This window comes from Podarcis raffonei, chromosome 12 (assembly GCF_027172205.1).
Source record: "Podarcis raffonei isolate rPodRaf1 chromosome 12, rPodRaf1.pri, whole genome shotgun sequence".
NCBI classification, from domain to species: Eukaryota; Metazoa; Chordata; class Lepidosauria; order Squamata; family Lacertidae; genus Podarcis; species Podarcis raffonei.
The window spans coordinates 22,526,593-22,532,405 of NC_070613.1; the positions used below are offsets into that span (position 1 = coordinate 22,526,593).

Here is a 5,813-nt window from a genome sequence, read left to right on the forward strand (position 1 = left end):
TAATGGGGCCTCCTGCTGCTGCTGCTGCGCCGCCAGAGCACGATTTCTGTTCTCATCCTGAAGCAAAGTTCTTAACCTGAAGCACTATTTCTGGGTTAGCGGAGTCTGTAACCTGAAGCGTATGTAACCTGAAGCATATGTAACCCGAGGTACCACTGTATAGTGAATACAGTGGGGGAAATTCTAATCTGCACTTCTCAAAGCAAACATGTGAACTGAAAAGCAGCTGTCCTCTGAAACTCACACTTCTTTGAATCTTGTAATGCAGTTATTCAACCCAAAACTTGTATACAAGCATGTACATATTAGGGGAAAGTGTGCATTAAAATGCATATATTGGCAAAACTTAAACATTTGCCTAATATGCTTTTAAAATTCATCTTAGGTAAAATTATGTATAAGTCTACATAAATACAAGGAGAAACATGCACTGAAATGCTGAGAAATTGTTGTGTGGTTTTTTTTTAAGTGCAAAACATGTTCCAATTGAACTTAAGGATGGAAACAATGAGTAGCAGAAATAAACCAAAACTGGCAGATTCAGCCATCCATCTAGAGCAGTATCATACCACAGTCATAGCTTTCCCCCAAAGAAGTGTGCTGAGAGTTGTTAGGAGATTCCTGTTCCCCTCACAGAACTACAATACCCAGAATTCCTTGGGAAGAGGGATAAATTGTTAGACCACTCTAAGAATTGTAACTCTGTGGAGGGAATAAAGGTAAAAGGTAAAGAACCCCTGACAGTTAAGTCCAGTCGCAGACGACTCTGCGGTTGCGGTGCTCATCTCATTTTACAAGCCGAGGGAGCCAGCGTTTGTCCGCAGTTTTTCCGGGTCATGTGGCCAGCATGTCTAAGCCGCTTCTGGCGCAATGGAACACCGAACACCTCAAGTTACAAAAGCCTCAGGTTACAAACGCTTCAGGTTTGCAAACTCTGCTAACCTAGAAGAGTTACCTCGAGTTGAGAACCAGGATGAGAACGGAAATCGTGTGCCGGCGGCGCAGCATCAGCAAGAGGCCCCATTAGCAAAAGCACGCCTCTAGTTAAGAACAGTTTCAGGTTAAGAACGGACCTCCGAAATGAATTAAGTTCATAACTAGAGGTACCACTGTACTTCTCTTAGTTCAAAATGTGCTATACATATATTCCTGCTCCTTTGGCTGAGTGGGATACTAGACCTCAAAGTCCTATCCTAACAGCACTACAGTTTACAATAGTACAGTCACCACCTATCCACCTTTACTTAACCCTTGCCTAATGCAAATCTCACAGCAATTCTTTTAAACCAAAATCAGGAGCAAAGTATGATATAGCAAAATGATAAAGGGAGAAATGAAGCCAGAATAACTACTAATGGCAGGGGATAGAAAATAGGGTCAACGTGAGGGAAGATAAATTCTGTGATGGTAGCAGCTGGGGGCTTCTGCAATTTGGGCCAGTCTCAAAGAGTCCAAAATATTTTATGTGGGGAGAAGCAACAACTTTGCCACTGAGCTGACTTTTATATTCTGTTCTGTTTCAGCTTAAAAATCTTGTCCTTTTTAAAAATAGCATGTTTAAACAGTCAGGTTACCAACTTTTACTGTAAAATAGTCAGGGATGCATTGTCCATTTTATATATTAGTTGCTGCTATTGAAGAAACAAAGATGTGCTGCTAACAATGGTTGTTTTTGTTCCTCATCAGCAATTTAACCACTGCATTGCATATACTTTACTCAAAAGTTGTGCAAAGAGATCATACTGTTAATCTGTAATATATTCCTCTTTAGTAGATCTGCATACATTTGTTGGTTTGCTTTACCTTTTGTCTTCATAGACCTTGCTGGATTGGGTGCCTCTGCAGATGCATTTTATAAAATTAAGTTGTCTACATATACTTTAAAGTATGTGTTTAACTTAATGTGTAGCTGGCCCCAAGTCAAATCGGAAAGGATCATCAAACAAAAAGGAAGGAAATATACTTATTGACATCCAGTAATGGTGTACTAAGTGGTTGTGCTGAAGAAGCAAACATAGGACTATATAATAAAAGCAGTATGTTGTGACATTCGTTGCAATCTGCATTTTACTTGTCCATGAATAATACAGGTGATTGCAGTGTAAGTATTCCAGAATGTTGACATTCCTGTTGACAACTCAGTTGTATTTGTACAGCTAAAGAGATGTGGAAGGGGAATTTGAGGTCTCCATAGTTTTCTCTTGTATGGTTAGCATAAACATCACTGTGCAAGCCAATAATGGATTTTAGCCTGCTCAACTCAAACTGATTCAAGCTGTTTTGCAATTCATTTTCTTAAGGTTTAAAGAAAAATACAACACAGGTGCTGTGAGGATAGTAACATCCTTAGCTTTTCCATCTTTCAAAATTATGAAAGACTCAACACTATCAAGTCCATAGGAATTTAAATTTGTTAGGATGTGGCTTTGGGGAGAGCGTAATCCAGCAAACAATTATGCAGCATTATGTTATTACATACAAAAGTGACCTTACCAATAAATCTGCCTTTTAAAAACCTGTGAACTAATTAGAAGTGTCTGGTCGTAGGTACTATTTAGCAGTGCAATTCACCAGATTGCTTTCTGTTCAGCAGTCTTTGGCCTCACTGACGAGACCATGTCCAACTTACATATTTATCCCCCACATTCCTAATTATTTCACAGCTTTTCTGACATCCATAGGGTGAAAACAGGCCACCCCATGCACAAATTCCCCACTCTTAAAATATGTTTACTGAAACAACAACAACAACAGTTCCATGGAGTTTTAAACAAAGGTTGTTTCCAGTTCAGAATTCATCCTGATTTGTTAGCACAAAGTTTGAGAGACGTTAGATGGCATTGGCTATCTATTGAGCATTCACTCTGGTTTGTTATAGGGCAATTCAACAACTGTTGAAGAAGGGCAGTCTCCAGTCGCCACCTGCCACACCGCAGACAGCAGGGGCAGCTGAAGAAAGGACTTCCGAGGACAATCTCTGTGGATGGGTGCATTGTCAGGAGCAGAAGTCAAGCGTATGTCAGCAATAGAAAAACACGGTGTAAGTGCAGTTAACTTTTTATTCAAAGAAAACAGAACAGTGCAGGCCTAGTGATCCCAGCAGGTCTTCTCCAATAAGGCAGTTGTGAGGGCTGAAAGGTTCGCACCTTCCCACCACTCACTAAGGCTCCTGCTCTTCCCGAGCTATCGCAAACTGCGTCTGTGCACAACCAATCTCAGCTCAGCTCTTTTCATTTCTCTGTGTTCCAGACTGGGGGTAGGGGAGCTGGCCACCACAACAGAAGGGGGGAGACTCCCTGGATTCTTGAGCCTGCCTCCATTCTGCCTCTTGGCCCACCTCCTCTCTGGCCTCTGCTTCTGCCTCTGGATTGCTTTCTGCCACAGCCTCTTCCTGCTCACTAAACCTTGTTACCTCTTCAGCGGCTGCTCCCTCTGATTACCTCTCCCAGTCTGCTCCCTCTGATCACTCATCATCGTCCCACCACCAACCCTCTGGCTCTCAGCCTTCTTCCCTTGGGGGTTTCCTTGGGGGTTCCCCAGCTGGTGCCTCCCACCACGCAGCTGCATCCAGCCAGTCCATGACAGCAGTCCAACGGATATTTGGGTCCTAAGTCATGTAAGGGTTTAAATTGAGCTTAATAGCTGTCATAGTTTGCCCTGGCATACCTTGCCCTGAAAAAGGTGCAAAAGCAATAAACAAACACACAATAAACAAAAACACACAATCTTTTTTTTCCCAGTGATGAAAAATCAACAAGCATTGTGATTTTTTAATGTTATAGAGCTTCTTTGATTAAATGAGTTATTGACATATAGTACATTGGCACTGGGACTGGGTTTGACCTTTCTAAATTCCAGATTTTAGCATGTTGAAACAACAGTGAGGATGCTATCATGATCAGTTAGGTCAGCATGTTGGGAGGCAGGTGGAGGGATGATAAATGTCCATCCTGGGCTATAACAAATCTTTGCCATGTCACTCTGTGGTCCTTTATACTGACCAAACTGGCTAAGAACCAAAAAGAGCTAGCAATATATGCTAGTTTAAAATAAAGCAAGGCTAGGCTGACACAAGGAGGCTCCGAATCATCAGCCAGCACAAAGAATCAGGTTCATCCTCTTCTCCGAAACATGTTTTCTGTTCCTTATATATCCTTTAATTTAATCTTTTGTTAAACATGCCCAAATACTGTGCAACAGTAATAGTCTAATTGGTATTCACACTAACCCAAATTATAGGGCTGGCTCCAGCATGTGGCTTCTTTTTGCCAATGCCGATATTATTTATGTATTGTTTAAAAGGAAGGGGGGGAAACAAGGAACTATTAATTTTTATACAATAGAGTGAACACTGGCAGTGTCACTTGGATTCCTGCTGGATTTTCTTGAGAACGCTTTCAAAATGTGCAAGCCAAATAAAAAACTGTACAGCTGCCATAAGCTTTGGAGCCAATTGAAATTCTTTTTTTAAAACACACACACCAGATACTAGACACATGAATCTTTGTACTGATTAAAGAAATGATTGGCTAGAAGTATTTTGCATTATTTTAAAAGGTGCATTAGCTTCTTGATGAGAACGTTAAGTGATATATTATGATCTAAATTCCTGTCTTATTTGCATATAAATTTGACAGGCAGGATGTGTGCATCCATAGTCATACACAAGATCTACATCCCATTTTATTTTTACTATTTCATTCTAATATTTGCTTTAAAAGGATTATTATTTTTTTCCTTTTTAAAGGGATGTGTTGTGAACTGCCAGGGAAATTCAGCATTTTAAGTTTATGTTGCAGTTTATTTAGGTCTGAGTTAACTCTATTGATACTACTCTGTATTACTTTCATACTGTTATTTTGCAAATGAACCAATCTAATCTAATACGCGAGAGCTGGCTTTCATGTGCCATCACAACTAGACACATTTCAAGTGACATGCTAAAAAATCAAATCTGCCTGTGGCTGCAAATGCACACAACCAGTTTATGGGCATGTGTCTGTACAGGCAAACCTTTCCCCACTATCACATGCCCAGCTGGTTGTGCAAAAAGGCATTAAGTATGAACTATTTCAGTGGAAATCACATTAAAATGTGAACCAGACTGAATCTGTCTCAGCCAGCATAGCCAATGATCGAGGATGATAAGAGTTGACCAACTGATGTGCTGATCGTGTTCATTTCTTTGGTCCCTCCAACAGGATGACCAGTCTTACTCAGGCTTAAGTACCCTGAACTAGCTGAGGCACAGGATTGCTACTGGTGGTGTATGGTCTAGTTATCTTCTCCAAATTATGTAAGAAAGGCATCCTGAGGAGGGGACCAAAGAACGAAAATGCTGAAGAAGGTGGCATTAAAAAAACCACAACACTTCCTGGAGTGAATTAAGAGTTCCCACCTTTTCCCCAACAGCCCAGCCTTCCAGGTCATACCAGCTTACCAAGATTTTATAGGATGGAGTGCAATTGCTGGAACCCAAAAGGAAGAAGGTTGGTGGAGGTGGCATTCAAAATTATGACCGACGAAAGTAAACCTTGGTCACGAGATATTTAAGGCTGAGGTCAGTGACAAACATCATAAAAAAGCAGTCTTGGTGGTGGGTGATTCACTTCCTCATGACACCACCTTATCACTGAGCGTCAAGGGAAGCCGAAACGTCTTTCAGAAGTAACACAAGACTTTTCCTCTTGGGGTGCTTTTCATTGCTTAAGGCTAAGAGTGGCTAACTGAACCAACTGTTGTAGTCTGCACTAGCCCAGAAGACAGACAAGAATTTAAGGGTGTTTGTTATTGTAGCTTTTGTGCAGTAACAT

At 41.0% G+C, this 5,813-nt stretch overlaps 1 long non-coding RNA gene across 1 annotated transcript; it reads right to left on the reverse strand.

Moving 5' to 3' along the window:
* Positions 1-3,045: 3,045 nt before the first annotated feature.
* Positions 3,046-3,427, reverse strand: LOC128424396 (uncharacterized). The gene is made up of 2 exons (XR_008333008.1): positions 3,147-3,427; positions 3,046-3,108 (listed from the first exon to the last, which is right to left on the reverse strand). It is a non-coding gene; the product is annotated as an uncharacterized LOC128424396 (long non-coding RNA).
* Positions 3,428-5,813: the final 2,386 nt, after the last annotated feature.